At 41.9% G+C, this 23,009-nt stretch overlaps 1 long non-coding RNA gene across 1 annotated transcript in view; it reads right to left on the reverse strand.

Moving 5' to 3' along the window:
• The window catches only part of LOC146428812 (uncharacterized), a 155,960-nt gene extending 137,427 nt beyond the window's left edge, over positions 1 to 18,533 (reverse strand). The window contains exon 1 of the long non-coding RNA XR_014855979.1: positions 18,370 to 18,533. This is a non-coding gene — a long non-coding RNA (uncharacterized LOC146428812). The remainder of the gene's footprint in view (positions 1 to 18,369) is intronic.
• Between the last annotated feature and the right edge of the window lie 4,476 nt (positions 18,534 to 23,009).

Below are 23,009 nucleotides of genomic sequence, written 5' to 3' on the forward strand. Positions count from 1 at the left end.
TTATAGAAGCAAAATCAAACCCAAAATTTATCAGATAAAGTTTTGACAGTTAAAGAAGAGAGATGCAGAAGAGATCAATATTTTCCTTAGCTAACATAATCTATTTATGAGTTGCTGGGGATTGTTGATCAAGATTTCTCAATCAAAATTTATCCATCACAACACAAACTTTTGGGAGAACAAACTGTATTTGCAGAAACAGTTTTTAGAGTAACAACTTTCTTACAGCTGAATGCAAATACCCCATAAAGGGTCTGCCCAGAATACCCACCTGAAAAGGAGCAGAAAAAAGCTGCAAAAAGCCCCACCACCAGCAAAACCCACAACAAACCACAGTACTATGGTTTGGGGAGGATGATGCTCTAAAAAGCAAGGGTTTTAATTCTGAAATAGGTGTAAAGTTACACCTTTCAAATTTATCAACACAAACTGACCTGACGGTTGACTGAACTTCTGCTTTCAAAACAAAAACCAAAATGCTATTTCCAGTCTGATATTTCACTTAAATGCAAAATGGGGAAGAAAACCTAAAATATTCTGTTTTCAGTGTAAATAAACTGCTTTCTGTTTACCTCAGGTTATATATATATATATATATACACACACACACCCCTACCCCTCAGCTTAGAAAGCAAAGGGGAGTAGTGAGTAAATTGAGTCAGTAACTGCAAAATTGTCCTAAGTTTAAGGAGGGAGCATTGGGTCACATTCAGGCTTTCTGCAGTGAAATAAACCTCTCAAAGACTAAGCTGGGCATATCACAAACGTATACACTTCAAACATTTAACAAAAACAAATAAACATCCTGCTGCAAATTTTACCCAGCTGAGTGCTTTAAAATTAGTTTCCTGTGTGACTTCACCCTGGCCATCACCTTGTGCAAACTGTCAGCACAGAGCAGTGTGGTGACAGGTTCAGTCCTCAGCTGAACCGAGGTATGAGCTTATTTACTGGGGTTTTTTCTCTTCTGGTGAAGAAGACTCATGTAGAAAATTGCACAAGCTACTTAGTTAGCCAAAAAAAAAAAGAAAAAAAACCACATACATTTCTTTTCTGAAAAGAAAACTAGCACCATTCCACCTGCAAAGGCAATCCAATTAGACACACCATGCAGTACTTGGAAAAGGATTCACCACCAAAGGAGTGGGGTCTGCTGCCCCTCTCTCCTCCAGGGATCTTCTATCACCTCTCATAAATGCTAGACACAGCTCACAAACCCTCCATGCTTCACCTGACTCAGTGTGTTGTTTCACCAGCCAGCCCCATGTGAAGCATTTGCATTACACACTGATTCTTTGACACAATTTCTCTTCTAAAACAGAGTAAAGGCTTCCCAGGGCTATTGCTTTCAATTGGGAGGGGAAAAAAATTAACAGCCCTGAAACAGAATACACCGAGCATTCATTCAGGGTGGCACAATAGGGAAAAAAAAGGAAACAAAACCCCACAACAAGGCAGCATTTCTGTTGCTTCTACAGATCCCCCATGACTTGCATAAAACCAGCTGTAGGAGATGCTGTGCTCTACTTAAAAACCCACTAAATTCAGGCTTTTTTGGCTGGGTTTTGCAGTGTCCTCTGAAATGTCACTGGTTTACATTCTGCAGCAAGTTCTGCTTTATCAGAAAGTATCAGTGTAATGTATTTTCTAGAAAGTGAAGAGTTTTTAGCCATCTATGGACCAGCTTGAATAACTGGGAACAGCTGAGGACATCTCTGTTCCTCAGCTCTTATTTGACAGTTCCTAGATGACTTGGAGCAACCTTTTGCAGCTCACTTCATGTTTGAGAACAGTTTTAGTTATCTGCTCCTAGGGTTCCATGTACCCTACAACTTCAGTCCTTTTTTCTTTGGCACAATCACAGCCAGTATGTGATGAACTGAAACTATTTATGTTTGTCCATGAGTTGCCATTGCTAGCATGCAAAAAACACATCTTTGTACATACAAGTGCCACCTAAGAACCTGCAAAAACAAAATTATCTTCTAATGTTTTCCAGAAGAGATCCCATGGCACTAAAACAGGCAGTTTGGGATGTTTCTCTTCCTGATGGGTATGTGTCCCCAACCTGAGGTTTCCTCACAGCTGTCAGACATCACCCTGCACCGACTGTCCACCAAAAACCCAACCTCAGTCATCCTCAAAGCATGAGAAATTAGATGCTAAAACTCACTTGTCAGCTGACTGCTTGGTGTTTATGGTTGGATTTGTCTTTACACAATAACTTTCATCCTAATTAAGATTTCTGGGTGAATCCCCAGTACAAATAAAATTAATTTGGAAAGAGTAAATACAGAGGAACAAATCACAGCCCAAGTGCACAGTCTCTTGGAGCCTGTGAGACTGCAGAATCTTGCTTGCAGATCGTCTCAGCCAGCTCTAATCATTTATTTAAAAAGAGACTAACAGAATAGTCTGTCCTGGAGGATGAAAGCATATGTTAGTCTCAGCGTGGATTCCTTTAGGAGGGCAGCATAATTATCACATTCAGCACTCCCGTAACTCAAACCTACTCTTTCATTTTCCCTCTTTAAACACCAAGTGAAGTGCGTATAAATAATTTCACTGCACAAAATGCAGCTCTCCCCACTGAATTGTCACCGAGGCAAGTCAGTCAAAGTCACAGTCAAAGGACAAAGGACAGTCTGGATGGCCCCAGCACAGGGAGGTTATAGCTGCTCTGCCCATATCCATGCTAACAGGATCTCTGACTTTTGGGTTTGCTTGGGGATTTTTTTGGGGTGTGCCTTGGTTTGATGTTTTGTTGAGGGTTTTCTGATTTTTGGTTGCTTTAGAGGGGTTTTTGTTGTTTTTAAACCAAAAAGCCATCATCCTAGCACAAAACAGCTGAGAGCACCATCCTCTGTCAGTACTTTTGGGAGCTCTAGGGGTCATGTTGAAGTCCATGTTGAAGAATGATCCATGAAGATCATGTTGACCTGTGAAGTCCAGGCAGAGCACTTGTGTAGCCTGTCCAGATGCTTTTGGTTTCTCCTACACTCAAATCCAAGGTGGTGGTCAGCAAGTCAGGACAGTGTAAACTTTGCATATGGATGTGAAGTAGCTTCCTTAGCTCATGGAAAGCAACTCCTAATGCTACCCAGAAGTGAAAATTCTAACATGAAAAAGAAAGCAATGCCATCCTTCCAGGCTAACAGAGGACCTCTACCCTGCAAATAAACTCCTTGGGAAAAGATTTACTGAACAAGCAACTCAATGTAAGCTCCCAGCACAATGTTGTGACAGAAGTGGCTAATGTTGGTTTTAGAGGTATAAGCAAGAGGAGTAGTAAGCAGGATTGATGAAGTGATTATACTTTTATTTATGACATTGGTGAGACCAGTAAAGCACACACAAAGCTCAGTTGCAGCATTGCAACTTTCTAAAGAGTGTTGAGAAAAAACAAAGATGTGAACAACTGTGGGGAGAATAACTGGGATCTCAATGAGAGCTGAAAGAGCTCAATCTATTTAGCCTATCAACAAAGATTGAGAGGTAACTTGATTAGTGTATAAGTACCTTCATGGGGAGAAAACAAAGGGTATTAAACGGCTCATTAATCTATCAGAGAGAGGCATAACAAAAACTAATGGCTGGAAACTGAAGCCAGACTGATTTAAATTTAAAAATAGGCACTTTTTTTTTTTTTAAACACTGTGGGTTATTCTCCAGCTTTTGATACATTCAAATAAAGAAATGGATGCTGTGTGGAATACCTGCTTTAGACAGCACAAGTTACACTGTAGTTAAGCACAAAAGTTATTGGAATCAATACTGTGGTAACCAGCAGAAATGCAATGGCCTACAATACACAGTGAGTCAGAGAGACAATCCAGGGGTCCCTCTTGGCCTTAAATTCCATGAATCTATGGATTATGAAAAAGCCATCTCTGCCCTCTAATGAACCCAATCATTCTGATTTTCCACCTACATTTAGTCACTGCCGAAACTCCTGTAAGTTCCTGTGGTAAAAAGATGAGAGTAAAATCTGAAATCAAGTTGAACCTGTGCTGAGGCATAACCCAAGAGTTAATTATTTTGCTTGCTCTTTAAAAATGGGGTTTGCATTCATGAAGAGCATTAGATTGATGACATTGATAAACTGAAAGGAGAAACAGGGCTAGGAGTGGAGAAAAGAGGAATCTAAAATGGTTCAAGCACACAAATACCTCATGCAGCATGATGCCTGCAGGACTATTCTGTAAATTAAAGTGTGTTCATCACTCACATTTTTTCTAACCCAGACTTGCAATACATATCAAGGAAAAGGGTTGTTAGTAAACAATTACATATTTACCAAAGCAGAGTCATAGAGCTTATCTTTGAGTCATTCAAAGCTTTTCATAAATATGATCCATGTATTGGAAGGAAAAAAAAAAAAAAGGTGGTGGCAGGCTATAACTTTAAAGACCTTCTCAATAAGTTACACAAAAAAAAGTATGTAATTTATTTGACCTAAATTGAAATTTACCAAGTTAAAACTGCATAAACAAAGCATTTTCTTTGGCCCAGTATTTGAAATAGCACAATAACCTCTTTCAGCACAAAAACCGTTTGCTTTGCACTCTCAAAATTTGGTCACCACAGTGAAAATTCCCTGCCACCTCCGTATGGGACTGGGATTGTCTGCATGGAGGATGCAGCACTGCAGACAGGATATGCAGAGGCACAGGAGGCTCCTGCTCAGAGCAGCACAGGTATCAGATAATGGGCTGTGATGAGGCATTCCCAGCAGAGCTGAAGATGTGACACCTCTCAGCTTTCTCCCCAGACCCCGTTCTGCCAAGAACACCCAAAGTAGGGGCTTCCCATCCCCATCCTTCCTTGCTGCTTCCTCCTGCAATTAGGAACTCTTGCCTTTCAAAGAGGGCTCAGTTCACCCACACTATCAGTGCAGATTTCGGGTCTCCCTCCCCGTGGGCCTTGTGAATGAAAACCAGCATGAATGGAGCCAGCTCCGGCCGCACTTGCGCTGTGGAAATGCACAAACTCCAGGAAGCAGAGACTTAATTTGATCTGAAAACCCCCACAGCCAATGCATTTTAAAGACAGAACCACAAAGCCAATCAATAGGGACCATTCAGATACTTGCTGTCAGCGGCTAAAAGAAAATGGATACCGAGAAAGCCATAACTATGATAAATTTGGGCGCTGCTTCTCTCTGACTAATGTAGGCACTAAAACACTCCATGAATATCCTGCTTTGAAACGTGTCATATTTCTGAGAGGCCAATCAATCTCAGGTTCTCTGTGGACCACATTAAAATACATTTGTCACTGTAAGTTTATGAAATATTGATGGTGTTTTTTAGGGGGGTGTTAGGAGGTGGAGAGGTGGATCAAAAAAAGGGGGAGGGAGAGCTACTTTAATGAATTATCTTTAGGCTAGAAGGGAAAGAAGAAACAAATGTAGGTGCTTATTGTGGATGAGGGTGAAAAACAGGAAACAGAATTGCTTACTGAAGAAAGACATTTGTTGGATTAATAGGAAAGATCATGTGTGTGAATACTTTACAGAGGCACTTGAGTATTTCAAGCTCAATTTGAACTAGATTTATTATTTTATTAAACTTTTAACTTTCTAAATTTGGTATTTAGTGAAAATAAAACCAGAGCTCCCTTAATGACAGTCACAGAGGGGAAATCAAAAGTGCATCTGTGTTCCAGAGGGGAGCAGAGTTTCACTGCATCACATTTATACCTGGAAGAAGGAACGAGCCATACATGCTAGCAAACCTCACCAAGCAGACACACACACTCCACATGGAAAAGAAATGGAATAAAACAGGGATACACAGAGCAAAACCACCTTTCCTACTGATGCATCTACACACACTCAATACCTGACATTTCTCGGTGTTTTTCACCAAGAAATTTTCCATCTGAAAGAATTTATGGTCAAAGTAACTCAAAGACCAGAAACGAGCAAGAAGAAAGTGGGGACCAAGGTGGAAATGGGAACCATGTCACACAGAGTAATTAATTTTATATCATAAAGAAAGCCTGTTGCAGATCCAAGCTGGGAGCCCAGAGCTCTCCAGACAAGGCCACTCTACCCTTCTGTAACCCAAACTGCTGAGCACCTAATGACATCCCCACCTTTCTACACCAGCAGCTCCACTGAAGTCAATAAAGCTATTCACAAGCGTAAAGTTAAGCCTGAGCTTAAATACTGTGATCTGTGTTTGTAAGCTGAGTGTGGAACTAAAGCTAGTTTGTGTAAATAATTGGAAATTGGGTCATTTTTCACCATTTCTGTCAATGCAAAAAGCAGTTTTTCAGATAAGAACAGCAGCAGCATTCACCAAGGGAACAAAAAGTAAATCCTCATATGCATTTTTAACTCACAGATGCTAAACTTTTTGGTAAAGATATTACACCATGTCTGTAGGAAAAACGCTCTCAGGCAATAAATAGCACATTTTGCTTTAGTGATGAATTGCAACAAAAATAAATTGAAGCAGAAGCATAAAATTTTTCATTTTTCACAAATCTGGAAAAATATGAAATTTCTATTAGTTTTGGCCAGTGGCCCAAACATCTTGCCTTCAATTTTTAGGAAGAACTTCACTCTTCTTAGTGAGATTATCCAAACAGATACGCAGGTCTATCCTCTATTTCCTTTGCAATAATTTAGGTATTTTGGCTATAACATTTGACTGCTGAGGAAAATTTCATGAAAAAGCAATTTTTCTACCTTCACCCTGGCAAATTCAGTCAAATTGAAGACTTCTACATGCATGGAGGGCAGAGAGAAGGAAGCATTTTGTTTCCCCACCAATTTAAACCAAGTTTAAACATTTCAGCACGTTCTAGGGAAGCAGAGTGATTTACTAAAGAGTTTAATATTGAATTACACCTCCTGCACTGCTACAGCACTTCCCAAGAACAGTAGCTCAGGTGTCCCAACCCCTATTTTTTTCCCCCAAAAGCTGCAGTCATTGATTAAAATACTTTTCCCACCATTAACTGCAGTCCTCTCTCTCTGCTATGAACAATACACTCAACATAACTAAAGTTGTTTTCTCTTCTCTATCCTGAATCTTATCCCAGAGATTTGCAGATTATTATTTTCCTGCACACACCTGTAGCACACACAGACCCAACTCATGGGCTATGGCTCTATTAGGTCAGGTGTTGAGCAAACAAAAAGTAAAAAAGAGAATGGTTTGAGGCAGAGCTTAGTTTTGTTTTTTCTCAACTGAAAGAAATGAAGTTTGGGCTCAAATTGGGTGTCAGTGTGAGCCAGTGATCACCTGTGCAGTCACAGCAGCTCAGAGCTGTGCTGACACTGCTCAGGTGAACTACAAACATCACCAAGAACTGAATTTTCAAACACAAAATAGACTTTGGGATGTTTCGGGGAGCAAACTGCACCTGCTGGAGTTGAGGCAAGAACATGGCAACTCCCACCCTACCTACCCTATAATAGCCAGACCCTGTGCCTGTAGTGTAGACATCTCAAAAAAAATTTAAAAAATCATATAGATGTTGGCATAAAATTCAGTTTTCAAAAAACTAATTTATCTAGTGGGCACAAAGGAAACAATACTCATCCTGAAAGTCATTTAGTTTTTCTTCTTTTTAATTTGGAAATTTTACTCTTTCTGGGCAAGATATCCATGCAGACAACTTAAGATCTGAGATAAGCCATACAATTAGCCTTGCAAGGAAAAAAGAATAAGGAAGAAAACTAGGAAAATCTCAACAAATTAGTGACTATTTAAATATTGAATACTATTCCTTTGTTCAGGAAGTGCCTGTCCAATGGAAACTCCCCTGTTCAAAATTGGTGTCATCTTGAATGCCGAAAAGGGAAGAAAAAGTCATTTATAAAACAATTAGAAAGAAGGTTTCAGCCTTGGGGGTCTTCCTCAGGGCATGGTGAAACTGGGACACAGCAAAACTGAACAACATCCTGTTCTTCTTTAGCCTAAGGAAGGCCCCATGGCCAAAATGCCTTCTCTAATCTAATTCTGTACTTCTGACAAACAGGCTGACCCTTCCCCTGCTAATTACTGCTCTGCAACTTTCCACTCTGCACCAAGTTCATCCCTTCATTTTTAGAGGTCACACAGAACATAAAGCATTTACACAAGCCATCTTCAAATCCCACACCTTCGTTTATGTCTGGAACGATCGGCTTTGAAATGTTCACTTTGGGAGAAGAGGGAAGCAATATAACTAATTCTCCACTGCCTTTCACTGCTGCCACACCAAGTCTCCTGGGCAGGAGGATGAAATGCTACTGGTAGGAGTTTGCATAACTGGATAAGACCAGCCAAGGTGCAGAGCAGTGGAGAACAAGACCTGGCAATTTGAGGATGTCATCTGTAAAAAGGAAGAATGGTTTCTGTCACACAAGTTTATTGCAGCCCAGAAATGTCTACAGCAACTGTGGGCATATAATGTGATGTGCAAGGCTTTTATGAATGAGACCCCTGTGGCTTCTTGTCAGAGCTGAATCTGAAGTGATGACAGGACATTTGTTAGAAGCCTTTCTTGGGATGCTGAAGGACTTCCATAAGGGATCGTCTTGAAGATTGGGCTCTTGAGGCCTTCAGACAAGAGGAGTCCTTCCAAAAAATGCTGAAGGTTTTTGGTAGGGAGCAACAGAGAGAGACACCCTCAGAAATACCTGAAGTGCAGGGTTTGAGCTCTTTGTGTACCCCAGAGGCACAGGAATGAGGAGTGCAGGGTGACAGAACACTCTGCAGGCAGAGGCTGGGGAGAAAGGAGCAAACTCACTCCTTCCTACTGCTGCTGCTGACAATATGTCAGAAACATGGGAATAATTTGTCTGCTGCCTCATTAGTTTGACTCACCAAGTACACAAACTGTTGCTGTAATTTCTTTCTAGTTGCAAGTTTTGAAAAGATGATAAGAAATCAAGGAGGCTACAGAGGGCTATTTCTCCCAGGCATTACTGAGAGGACACAAAAAGAGCCTGTATTCCAATTTGCCACAAATAGATAGAAACATTGGTAGAAGCACTGCCAAACCAAAAATCATAAAAGCATGAAAAAGTCGGAAAAGCATTCTCTTTGCCCTCGGTATGAGTGTTGGAGCAGAGCACCTGGCAACAGAACCTTCTCCAGAATGTGGAATTTATCCTGCAGAGGCTTCAGCGTGAGCTGCTTCAACTCAGATAAGCCAGCTCCAGCATTCCTGCTCCCAGAAATTGTTATTCATCTCTCCCTGGTATCTCCAAAATGCACTTGAGGGTTTTTTGTTCACCTCTCTGCACCCTTGTGCCATTCTTTGGCTCCTCACCATTTGACATCAAGCTCACTGTCAGCTTGACAGCATCCCTGTTTCCAAGTATGTCTATATCTGAACTTGCTGGAAGATGTACAGCATACCATCTTCTTGAAAATGGACTTACTAAAAAAAAATAAGCAAGGATGAGCCTGTATGAAAGGCTCAGTTTTAAAAAACAGCAAAAATGAAAGCTTTCATCCCTGATTCCATTGATGAAATCAGTGCAAGGCTGCTCAGATATATTCCCTGTCTAGAAAACAAATCTAACATTTACCACTATCACAGGGAGGCCTGGTGACCTGCTCATTAGTGCTCCTAGAGCAATTAGAGTGTGGGATAGAGACCACAATGAGAAAACAAAGACACCTCTCGTGTTGGTTCATTTCTGCTGTGCCTCAGAGCAGCTGGAGCTGAGCAACCCACAGGGGATTCAGACCTGAGCAGTGGGAGGGGAAAGGCAATGAGAGAAGGTGGCTTAAAGAAGAAAAAACTGAACCAAAATAAAACAGCAAGTTAGCTCTCTGCTGTTAACAGGAACAAAAATCCCTTCGCCTTTACAATGATATGTGCCTTAAATATAATCCCTGGGATTGTCACTTTGGGGTTGTCACTGTCTTACTTTGCAAAAGGTTCACAGAATTAACATGGTATTTCACCCTCACTCTGAGCAAAACCCTGGGCTTTGAGGCAAAACCACTTTGTGCAAAGGCAGGTGTCAGTCAGCCCTGCTCAGTTCGATCCAAACCCACCCCTTGGTGGCACTTGGCACAGCTGTCCCCAGAATCCCTCACCTCATGGTCCTTCCTACCTGGCCTCAGCAGAGCCTGCTTGTACCATGGAATCTCCACTGCCACGTGCCTAATTTCATTTTAAATCTGCACTGCATTTAATTGAAACTTCGTGCATGAAAAGTTTGTGAAGTCAGACAGGAGAGCACAGAGCTGCGGTGGCAGAATTGCCCTGGGGCTCATCCTGCCCTTCTTGCCATGAGGTGCTGTTGCACTTAATTGTTGCTGAAGACAACTCAGTGCTTGATCACATTTCTTTCCCCTTAAACCTTCCCTTTGACACAGGTTCTTGGTTAGAGGCAGACACTCCAAATAAATTTGCACAGGCAGAAGTATCTGAAAACCAGGTACAAGCAGAGGAAATTACCAATGCAACTCACAGGACTGAAAATTAAAGCCAGGAGAATTCAGTCATTAATACAGCAACTATGTTTTGTAATTTTTTTCACCAAATACTCAGACTTTCAACTGACCAGGAGCATCAAGTTCAACAATGAAAGTATCCTTAAAAACTGGGAATTGTTCAGGGATTTTCAGTGCATACTCAAAGAACTGTTATTACATACACAATAACTTAAAAGAATGATAGGCTGGCCAAAAACACAGTTTTTAAAATTGAGAACAGGAGGGAACGGAATAAACAGAATATCAGCAGACAATAATTAAGCAACATATTATAAAGAAACAGCACCAAACCCCCATATACAGTCATTTGTTCATTGCTAAATACAAAGATCAAAACTACACATGGAGGCACTGAAAAAGCAGGAGTGTTCCACAGGTACTTGTTGAGACAAAAGATGTGTGTAAACATCCCCTAAATGCCACAGGGAGATCAGAGAGTTTGACAAAGTTGTCTGTCCTTAGTTTGATCAGCTGACTTCTCATCAAGCATCAAAGTCGTCTGCACTATCTTCGGCTGTCTGCCAAAGGTTAAAAAAAAAATTAAAAAATGAAATTAAATCAACGGGTCAAGATAACAGAGACCAAAGAGTTTTAAAGGAATCAGTGCACTGTTAACTTTTTAATACATCATGGCAAACAACCTCGTAAATGCCAAAAGTTGCAGGGCTGCCAGCATAATTTCCATTTGAAAAGAGTTAGGGATGACTCCAGAGCAACGTGGACAAGCTAGTCTAGCCTTAATAACTGACAAAATAATAAAAGATTTATTCATGAACTATCAATAAAGAATTGCAGACTAGAACTACAATTGTGATGTTTCATGGAAAATTGGTTTAAACAAACCACACTTATCTTTTTTTGGCCAGATTACAAGACTGATTGATAGAAGCAGCTGTGATAATAAAGTGGACTTGGCCATCTCCAAGACTTCTGACTCAGCTGTACCTAAATTCTTCCTTAAAGCCCCATATTCTGGTCACCAAATGGATTAAATAAGTGGTTTAGAGACTGCCTTCAAACTGTAGCTGTTAAAGAAGAGCTACCAGGGAGTACAGCAAGAATCAGCCTCAACCCAACCCTGTTCAGAATTCTGTAGAGGTAATAACCAAACTCATGGTCAATAAAGTTAACAGATGACAAAGACTGGATCAGGACAAAGTTCTGCTTCTTTATAGGCTGATATTAGTAATGACGAGACAGTTATTTAAACAAAGTATGAGTTACCGATGGCAAAACACCTCTAAAGAATATTATTCCTCATACAGTCACACCTCCCACATGGCCATTCAGCTTGCACCCAGATATTCTTGTAATTAAACCTTCTGTCTCTCAGGTTTGGGCTATGAGTCTCCAGCCAGGGCAGGACTGCTGGCACATTCCAGCAATATTCCCAGTAAACAAGGGCAAAAGGAGTTCACACTTGAGACAGGAATCCCAGAAGACCTTCCTGAGCTGTGAAAAATCCTGATTAATGCATTCACTGCTTTCTTGTTGAATGTATGCTCATACAGTCCTGTGTCCCCTCCCACAGTCTATGAACAGTATTGTTAATTAGCAAGATGGAAGTAATGCAAAATGAGATTTACTGACAGTCCCTGAAATGTTAATATTTAGTTCAAACCTACATCTCAAGTTGGATGAAATGTCAGTGAGGTTGAAAGGAGAACACTCAGTAATAGATGTAAAGCTGGATGTAAACAAGTGACTTATGACTGAAAAATGAGTAATTAGATTCTGCTTCAAGTTCTCATTTTAGCTTTTTGCACAACACTTTTCCTGTGTAACCAAAGCAGGCTGAGTGTCCCAAGTCTCCACAGGAGGCAGGTTCCAGTCTGGTTTTATGTCCTGCCAGGCCCTTCTTTTAAACATTCTCTGATCCACTGCAGACAGGAATTAAATACAGCTGCTCTTCTGGTGAGCCTTGGACTCATAACTGAATGTTTAAGTGGTCTAATGTGGGACCATGTTTAAGGCACACCAGGCTAGTCCCCATGGCTCTGTGCAGCAGCATGCACACACCAGCCTGGCAACAGGACAGCCAGGAGTGTGCTGATTCTGCTTTTCTACTGCTCCTCTCCTCAAACATGGCCTGACACACTGTTGTAAACTGTAATCTAGATGGAAAAGATCCACTTTTTATTCCAATGCACTGAGCACAAGACCAGGAATCTACTTTTCTTGGCCTATAAAGAAATACAGCTCAGACATTATGCCACTGGAGCTTTTCATGATCACTTTAGAATATAACCTAGTATTTCCAAATTTCTTACTTCAATATTTCCCTCTAGAAAATGAGAGTAATTGCTTTCTTTTCACACAAATCTCATTGCTACTGTTGCTACAACACTTGAAGGACATAAAATTGCCCAACATCAGTGCTGTTCTGGACATAAGTGACTAAACTTCCCTGAATCTTACTGGAAGTCAGAAACACTATTGCTCTGCCAACTTCTCTTGGTATGTTCAGTCAACAATTCACATCATGGCTGTAAACAAGTTTTGGTGTCTCATTCCCACAGGAGAACAAATCAGTGATGTTCACACCAGCAGGGACTGCAGGGCTCAGGCTGGGAGCTGCTCCAACCCCAGGAATACCAAGGGGTTCTCTCTCCTAGTTTGGTTTGTACCACAGGGTTGGACCAGCCATCCAGTCAGCCTCTTCTTCCCCAAAGTCAAGTCTTTGCAGGTATCAGCCTCACTTTTAGTCAAACTATCTGATCTCTATCAAGAAAAGCCTGTTCTGAGACTTCAGACCTGCATGTGCTGATGTACTTTGGATGAGTGGTGGTACATAAGAAGCAGGTAAGTTCATCTGCTTGCTGCATGTGGAAAGCATTTATACTTTGCATTGAGTGATTATTAGATAAAATCTGCTGAGGAGAGTCCTGTCTGACAGCATCCTGCCTTTCCTCCTCATAGTTGTGTGCTGCCAGCTTTCAGAGCTGATCCTGAAATCTACGTGGATAAGGCAACATCTGCTGGAACACACTGCCCCATCCTTTTGTGTGACTTTGCTAACACACTGCAAAGAGTTCCACCAGCAATTTTACTCCAATTTCTTGGATTACCAGAAGGGTTATTTAGTTGGGGTTGATGTGGGGCTTTTTTTTAGTGCAAAAATGCAGAAGTGAGTTTGCAGTTCCACAGCTTTACATGAGACCACCTTAGCCAAACACAGCCCACTTTCCAAAACATGCTCACCTTGGACTGATGCAGCTTGGGGCTTCCTTGTGCCTACACTGCTCTGAAGGAGAGGGCAGGTAGGTCAGAGGACTTCAAGGAGAAGGAACTGCTGAAACCGTCACTAAGGTCCCCATAAATATTCCCCATGGACCTCATTACACATTTGAGCAAACATTACCTTCACTCACACAGCTAAATTTCCTGTTTGCTTGGCTGATCAATTCCTCATCAAATTTTAATGTGGGGTTCAGGCCGTCTGTGGTGTTTTAATTAGCCCGAAGATTGCACAGCGTTGGAGGCAAAGCTAAGAACCATGCAGTCGCCCCTGCCCAGACAGAGAGGTGGAAGGAAGGGGGTTGGGGACGAGCTGCAAATGAAGAAGCCAAGAACTAATTAGCTCTTGTTACTAGGTTAAGCCTGCTCTCTAGTGGTCACATCACACAGCAAATGCAGCGTGGAAAACTGAATTTAAACCGTGGCTGGATTCCTCTCTATCAGGGGGAAAAATGCACTGTGTATCTTTCTTACCCCTGCTGCTGCAACTTCCAGCATTTCTTTCCCTGTGAAGAGTCCTGTTTTCCTCCCCCTACTCCAGAAGTGTGGATATTTTTACTGGTGCTTTGTTTTGGCAGCAGGCAAGAGTGCAATGAACTGTAGCTGTTTAACCAAACACACCAATCCCCAGAAACAGCTTTGAACAATGAAGAGCAATCAATCTATGCATCTCCTATCCAAAACCAGCAACCACAAATGGACACCAGTGGTACTGGGCAGGTGTATTTTCACCTGCAGTTGGCTGCTGCAAGCCTCAAGTTCTCTGCATTTTGCTGTCATTACAAATAAAACTTCTCCTTTAGCTGAGTTTAACCTGCATCCTGAAGGGAGTCACATCATTTTGACACAAGCAGGATAAAGAAAACAAGTATCCAGCATGATTTCTCCCACCCTTGATGTAAACAAGATATAGCAAAGCAACACTGAAATGTAAGTCTTAGCTCAGTGGTCTTTCAATCAAGTAGCATTGCTGTGTTTCATAATCTCCTGAGAAGAGCCTCTACCTGTTTGCCAAAAAATTTCGTAAGATGTGTGAGAGCAGAGCAGTTTCCCACAGAGAAAATCAGTGATTTTATTAGCAGATGCTACTGCATGTCAGTGACCTGCTTCATCCCAAACCCAGGCACTGCCAGGCTCGAGTGTGGGTAGCTTGATATGAACTGAATTACACAGCCAAACTTCTACAAAATCCACCTGATTTTCATCCAGGCTGGAAAAGTTTAACTCATGTAAGAATCCGTACAGACTTTCCAAAAGAGGGGGAATAAAAAGGCAAGGAAAAAGGGCTGAAAAGAACTGAAAATGAAACAAATTTCTTATTTCCTTGCAGCTTGGGAATAGTTATTTTGAGTATTAGTCTGCACACTACAACAGCAATGGATGTATTGGAAACAGCTGCTCATTTCAGACAAACAGCAAACTATACCCAGTTCTGATTTGCTTGAAATGATAAGTTATTTGAGACCTTATGAATGATATCAGTATCTGCAAATGCACCTATTTACCACAGAGACACTGTAGCATATAAAGCTGCTGGTGCTGCAAGAAATAGCCAGTCCCTATCATTTACAGAACAGACACCAGACTAACCCAACAACTGTACATTTTCAGGCTCAAAGGTATGGATTTTAGTTGCATATATCAATTAATAGATGGCAGGATGTTCAGCTTCAATCTGACAGGCAGAAGATTTGCACTATTACATGGAAAAGAGCAGAATAAATACTTAACCTGAGCCTAACCTCCCTGCTTGAAACCTAGGTGCACTTAAATTAGTGAGTACAAATTAATTAGTATTATTAAAATAGCACTTAGCACCAGGAACAGGCAGACTGCTAGTATTTAAAAAACACATTAACTGGTCATCATAATCTCTGTGTCTAACAAGGTCTGGACCAGCTAATGTTCTTTTTGCCTACAAATTGAGCTGCAAATTAAAAGTTTACCCAAAAAAGGAAAAAAAAAAAAAAAAAAGAAATATCTTTTCCCAGGTAGTACTAGAGGTCTAAAAACCCCAGAAGGTATTGATCCCATACTTCAGTATAAAACCTCTTCAGTTTGGAAAAACAAGCAGAAGAGGACAAGTCAGAAAGGACAAATATCACTTTATATACAGTTATAAAGAGATTGAGGAAGAAACATTCCTAACCAAAATTCATTTACAAGACAAAGAGGTATTTTTATGAGCAAATGCATCAGGAAGGGATTCCTGATCCCTTTCTAATTCTTTGTAACGTTTCCAAAACCCTGATTGTTACAGATTATGTCAAGCAGCAGCAGCACCTTTGCTTTGCTTCCCTTCCAGATTTCACAGATAATTTCCACCTGTATTTATTTGGATTTTCCTTGCAAATAAAAAGCAACTATTCCCAGGCTTTAGTCATTTTGTTTAAAAGCAAAAAGCCAAAATAACCCACATGTAAGTCAGTACAACTGCATTAGCTCCCACAGTAAGGTGAGTTCCAGCAAGTCCACCAAAAAACTTTTATCCACATGTCAACGACATAATCTCAAAGCATTCTATAAACCAGAGCTGATCTCAGATGCTTTCCAAACCTGCACATTGCAGACAAAGGCATTTCTCCCCCACAGCCCTCAGAGAGCAGGATTTGGCCCTTAACTGCTGCTTTGCTCTCACCCCAGTGCCACCCCAGCTGCTGTGCATCAGCACTCCTTTAAGGCAATAATGCTCAAATACAGACTCCCAGCAGCAGCAGAAAGGCAGATTTGGGGGGGGTTTAGGTGGTGGATAAGGAGAAGCACCCTGTTTCTTGCCAGTAATCCTATGGGATGCTCATGGCTTTAGTGCTGTGCTTCTTGCCAGCTATGGGATCAGAAGTGATGAGGCACAGATGTCAGAATTTCTAATAGTGATAAATGCACTGCAGCCAGCTCTAGCTACCACTCTGCTCTGCCACTGCAAACACTTATCACTGAGCCATAACTCCTTCCTCCAGCTCAGAGCTCAGTGCTGACAGAAATCCAAGGTTTCTCTGAGCCCCACAAACCCAGACCCACCATCAGGCTAAAGCAGGTGTCATTTACTGCAGGCAGCTTTCATTTCCAAAGGGTTTCCACTGTCAAGAGCTCTCCCCAAATCAATGTTATCAATCCCACTTGTAATTTTACAAACTTCAAAGGGTTAAGACAGCAAGCACATTTATTGACTGGTGCTTCTTGGTGGGTTCAGTAAAGCATGACTGATTAGAGCCCAGTTCTAAAGAGCCCAGCTTTGTGAGGCTGGAATAAACGGGAGTCTGTCAATAACTCAGATCCAGGCATATTGACATAGTTTACAGCCTCAATAGGCAATTAACACTTTACAGTGGATATTACCCAGTGGCCTCCCCATGTTTTACTGCACATTTTCTGCCGTCAGCTGCAATATTGAAGGTTTGGAATAAAAATGATATTGGACAGACAGCACCTTTGTTCAGCTGCACAAAAAAAATTTTAACATCTGGGAGACATCACAGTTTCATTCCTCTTTATTCATTCTCTCACACCCCTTGTCTCACTTTCTCTGTCCTTTACAGTTCCTAGCCTGCGTTGGTGAACTTAAGAAACTCTCTTAACTAAGTAATTAAATCTATTACATGCCAAAACTCTCTGGGGAAACCCAAAAGAGTGACAACCCCAGCCTTTTCTCCTGCCATGGGAGAGGCTGAGCAAGTTCATGAACAAATGCCTCTTTGGCAGAAAAGTTATACTGACAAACAAGTGAAAATCTTCCAGGAGCATTTCAAGCAGAAATAGCTAAAAAAAGATTTCACAATCATCTCTTGTAGCCAGGCCCAAGACTGTATCCCACTTTGATAGAGACAGAACTGCAATACAGCTCCTACTAGCTGCACATGCACAGAAAAAAAAAAACCCCAAATCCACAGGAATGTGTGTTCTTACTTGGCTCCCAATGTGTTTTGCCCTGGTGAAACACACTGGCTGAGCATTTTGACAGCAATGTAACAGTCCTTTAGCTCTGTTCTTTTGCACCAGCAGCATCATGTCACTTGTTTGGGTTGGTAAAGAGCTCTCAGGTCACCAAGGCCAGCTGCTGACCCAGCACTGCCAAGGCCACCACTAACCCATCCTTAGCACCACATCCACACTTCTTTTAAATCCCTTCAGGGATAGTGACTCCCCACTGCCTTGGGCAGCTTGTGTCAATGCCTGGGCACCCTCTCAGTGAAGAAATTTTTCCAAATATCCAATCTAAACCTCCCCTAATGTACCTTCAGGCTGTGACCTGGGCTAAGAGCCTGACCCTGACCAGGCAGCTGCAGAGAGCAAGATCCCCTCAACTCTTTTTGTTCTCCAGGCTGAGCCCCCCAGCTGGTCTCTACCAGCCTTGTGCTCCAGACCCTCCCACAGCTCTCCTGCCCATCTCTGGACTCTCTCCAGCATCTCAACATCTTTCTTGTCACTCCAAAACCAAACTCAGCACTTGAGGTGTGGCCTCACCTGGGCCCAGTGCAGGGGAACAGTCACTGCCCTGGCCACACTCTTGCTGATACAAAGACCTGAGACACAACCAGCAATCCCAGCCCAAAGTGGCACCAAGACTCACCCCATGGGGTTCAACCCTGTGCTGGGCAGAGCAGCACAACCCAAGCACTTTTTAACAACTTTGACACCCAACTCAAAAGAACTCTTTATGAGAAAAGAAGATATTACTCACCCCAGAACAAAACTCCCGAGAAGAAACCTCAACAGTGCCCTGCAGCCTTCTGAAAGGAAAGGAAGGGGCTGAGAGAGGAAACAGGCACACTGCAAAGTGGCTTCAGCTGCTCCTGGATCTCTCCTGAGCAGGCACAGGGCAGTGCAGCCCCTCAGAGCAGGACCCACAGCTGACCCCAGGAGGTAATTAGCAGGAGACAAGAACAGGCTGTGGGTGCTTCAGAACAGCTGCAGCAGCTGCCACTCGTTTGGCTTTGGCCACACCATGGGGATCAGGGTGATGCTGCCCAACCTGAACTCTGTTTTAAACATGAGCCCTGCAGCCTCCTCTCCTGGCTGTCCTGTGCTGTCAGAACATGACCTGCCTCTCCCAGGAGCACAGCTGCCCAGGGGAAAAGCAGAATTCTGCAAGGCTCACAGGTGGATGAGGGTGGACGAGTTTGTTCTTTAAGGCTACACAGAGTTACAGGCTCAGAGTGAAAGAGAAAATGCCTCATCATTGATTCCTACAAAGGCTCAGGTGAAATTACACGAAGATGTAACACCAGCACAGAATTCCCACAGGTGCCATTTTCAGCAAGGAAAGGAAATAATTTATCTGTGTCTTGCAGAGGATTCTCTCTCTTGCCTTTTTCTTTCAAGGGAGGAAAACTCTGTAGATCACAGATTACATGGCTGTGAGGGGTGATAGGGAATTGATCTTCATTTATCCCATGTCCAGTAGCAAAAGACACCAGTGGAATTTTCCAAGAACAGGCAAGAAACAAACCTAATCCCCAACGGCCAATTTTTCATTTACCTGAAAATTATGGAAGATTTATAAACTGTTTTATAATAATTCACGTGTTTTCCTCCTGACTTTTCTGAATAGTGAAATACTACCTCAGTTGTAACTTGTTTCATACGGGCTGAATTCATCAAATAATTGAAATTGATATCGTGTATTTACATGAATCAGATAGATTGGCAGATAGATTTGCCATCAGCAGCTTATTTTGCCTTCAGCAATTACTTTTGGAGTGGAGAACTTAGAATTATTACCTGTTTAATGGAAACCTCAGACAAGGATAATTAAAGACTAAGTCACCAGGTTTAAGAGAAGGAGCAAGACAAATTTTCAAGAATGTCTAGAGTGCCTTGGAACCCTTACTTCCTTATCAAAGATTTCCTACACATATCAGTGACATTTAAAGACAGTTTTGCCCAGCTAAGGCTGTACAAACTCAGTCCTGAGCCAGAGCCAAGGCCAGCACTAAACCACAGCCAAGCTGCACCATTGTCATTTGTCTCTCAGCCACAAAGCACAATTCCACGCAAGAAAATAGATAAAAGAATTAAGATAAAATAGCAGGATTCAGAGATGACAACTGGATGTCTGTAATTGCTGGATATCCCCTTTGAATTTCTCTTGAGGGATTGAAATAGAAATATTGTAGTAGCTTTCTTCCCTCACCCTGTCCCTTCATGGATATGGATTGGAGTAGTTTAGAGATACAGTGTGTGAATTACACATTAACATAGTATCTTCCATGCTGAGACAAGTCAGTGGGAAATGTTTCCTCCAGGGAAAAAAAAAGAAAAAGAGTAAATTTTAAGTCTCCTTTCCAAAAGAGGAAAAGATAAATAAGAAAGAAAGATAAATAAGCATAGTCCCAAAGATGAAACCAGCCATTTCTGTCTGCCATTTCTATCAGTTCAATAGAAAAAGCATCTCTGGACTTTTGTTGGGAGAGATCTAGCTAAAGCTTGCTACAGGAAACCAAGTACAACCTGTTCCAGTGCTGCTACTTCAAACCACCACTGCAAACCCTTTGTCTTTGGTGACTTTCAAAAATTAAATACACACGCATGAACAACATGAGTCGTGCAAATCACACCTTTTCCCAAGCAGGCACAATCCTGGAAGTCTCCTGAACTTGAAAGAGGCAAAAAGCTTGTCAGGAAATAGGACACTGTGCAGCCTAAGTATGGACAGGGAGCTTTGACCTTAGAGAGTCATGCTAGTTATTTCATCTACTAAAAGGAAAAAATAAAAAAACAATTCAAAGCACTAACAAAATCAATCCCCAAAAGTTACCATGAGTTTGCACTGCTGTTATTCCTGCTGTGGTCCCTGTTTGTGGGGCAGGGGATGTCCCCATCCTGTCCCCAGCCTGGCAAGGCTGAGCTGTGACCCTGGCGTGCTGCTCTGCCAGGCAAGCACATCTGGCTGCTCCTCTGATCTGAAGTCCTGTGGTTTCCTCTGTGATGTGGCAAAGCACGTGGCCCCCAGTGCATCTGTATAATTAATGTGAGGGGAAAATATGAGCAAAAACAGAAAAAGAAAGGGAAAAAAAAAAGGAGTCCTCAAAGAACAGAAGCTGTTCAGGGTCAGCAGAAGGTCTGATGAAATAAAGATGTAGCACAGAGTCACGGGATGGGTTTGCCTCCATGAATTGGGGTATTTAGGAGATGAGGAGAGCTCTGGTTTCACCCTGTGCCACTGAACAAGTTCTGCATTTCTTGGAACATCTGTTTCACCAGTTTCTCATATTCTGCAAGCCCTGCAGGGCAGGGACACTCCTGTCTTTACAGATAAAGTCTCAACTGGATTCAACAGCAATGTAGAAACAAGAATAAAAGAATCACCTGCCCATTGCAGCCAGCAGGAGTTACCACATCTCAAAGCTAGTTTAACACTATTTGTTGTGTTTTGCCATAGAGGGGATTTTTTGGGATATTTTACTGAGGTAAGAGGCATGCTGGGCTTCCAGGGAACAGTGTCCTATAAAGAACAGCAAAAGGTTCAGCAGCAAGAAGGGCTGTGGCTCTTCAAGAGCAGAGCTGACAAGCTGAGCTCCTTGTGATGGGAACCCCCAAAAGCCAAACTGCAGTGAGTGAGCAAAGTGTGAGAGCCCCAGGGGCAGTGGTGACATCAGGGGACAGGGATTCCCAGAGCCAGCAGGTCACTTCAGAGCCCTGTTCCACCCACAGCTCGGTTCTTTGCAATTGCACTGTTTGAAAACAAAAAGGAAAAGAAAAAAATGGGAGGGACAAAAATAAGCCTTTTTCTCTTAAAGGAAAAAGGGAAATCCTGAAATTCAAAGGAAACTTCTCATGTGATTTATAATATTTATAAAAGCCTGTTATCAGGGAAGTGTTATATTAATTTCTTCCCCCTGTACACACCAAAGGTCATAAGTAGGGGATGAATTTCCACATTTTATACTCTAAACACTGTACTGTTCCAAACTCCCTTGTGACATCCTCATCGTGGGGATTTCATTTGTATTTGTTAAACTCTGAGAGTCATTTTGTTGCATTAATGGATACTTAACATGCTACCAAGTATTTTTTGGTAAGCCTTTATTTCAGAGGTCCCATTTTTATGAATTCATTTTCCACTGAAAGCAATAGCCCCACTTGTAATGTATTCTTCTAATATTAACATGCCTCTGCAAGCGTGTCCATAGGTGCTCAAGTGCAATTTATCATTAGTTAAATGAGAGTTAATGGACACTAAAAGTGCCACTTATTTTCTGAGTGATCCATTAACACACACACAAAAAAAAAAAAAGAAAAGCAGGCCAGCAGATTCCTTTGGTGAGATAACTGAGATGTCTGCTCTGCACATGTAAAACTTGTTTTGATACCAGGGGTGGCCTTTAAAGCACTGTCTGAGTGGGTGCATATCTCAGGTGTCTGAGTGCAAGCAGCTGATGTGAAAAAGGGGAGGAGAGACTGAAAGTTTGTGCTGAAAATAAGAGAGAAAGGAGGCAAGAGCAGGAAATTATTTTCTGGTGCCAGACAGACAGAGATGATGGCACTGTGAGCAGTTCTGAATGCTTGGTAACTTCTGGCAAACACCAGAATTCATTGGTGACTCCTTAGAAAAAGATCTTATATGAGTTAAATTAGTTTTTACTGTGAGTAAACACCACTGCTCAACTGAGATAATAATAATTATAACACTAGGCCTATGTTTTAGTGTCATCTTTCATAACTTATCTCAGTGTTAAATCAAAGTACTCCTAAAGTGGTCAATAAAACAGTAATTTCAACTAGCTGAGCAGGAAGAAAGGACATTTTTTCCTAGTATTCCTAGCATTTACATATTTTTATCTGCATAAGGGAAAGAGGATCACCAAGGGGTACCTCATCCAGGCAGGAGGAGCAGAGAAGAGGGAATGTGGTCTCAGCAGGTGACAAGGAGCAGATGGAAGGGAGATGCAAAGCCAGCAGAGATCTCAGTGTAACAGAGCAAGGCAGAGGAAACTCATGCCACACATTTTGCTGCTTGTTAAATACTTCCCACAGCTGGGGCCAGGTCCCAAATTCCTTACTGCAGCTCTGCTCCTCTCTCGGATGAAGGCAAGTGAACAGCTCAACAGAGCATGCTAAAACAGCTTCATAAACAACCTGAAAAGCAAAGAGCTGAAAGCATTTCACTTTCAAAAATCTACCTTCATCAGTTTAAGGTAATTAGTTCAGGGAGATGATGATAAAGCAGTGAAGGTTGCTACAAGTGACAGCAATGAAACTCCTGACACAGGTTTGGTACAGATTGCAGGAACAAATAACACTTCCCATGTTTTAGAAATCACATTGTCAACGATGTTTCCAAGCCCTGAAATTAGCTGAAGTAATCAGGAGCTGTTGGCA

Source organism: Lichenostomus cassidix, chromosome 20 (genome assembly GCF_008360975.1).
Source record: "Lichenostomus cassidix isolate B80296 chromosome 20, HeHo_3.0, whole genome shotgun sequence".
NCBI classification, from domain to species: domain Eukaryota; kingdom Metazoa; phylum Chordata; class Aves; order Passeriformes; family Meliphagidae; genus Lichenostomus; species Lichenostomus cassidix.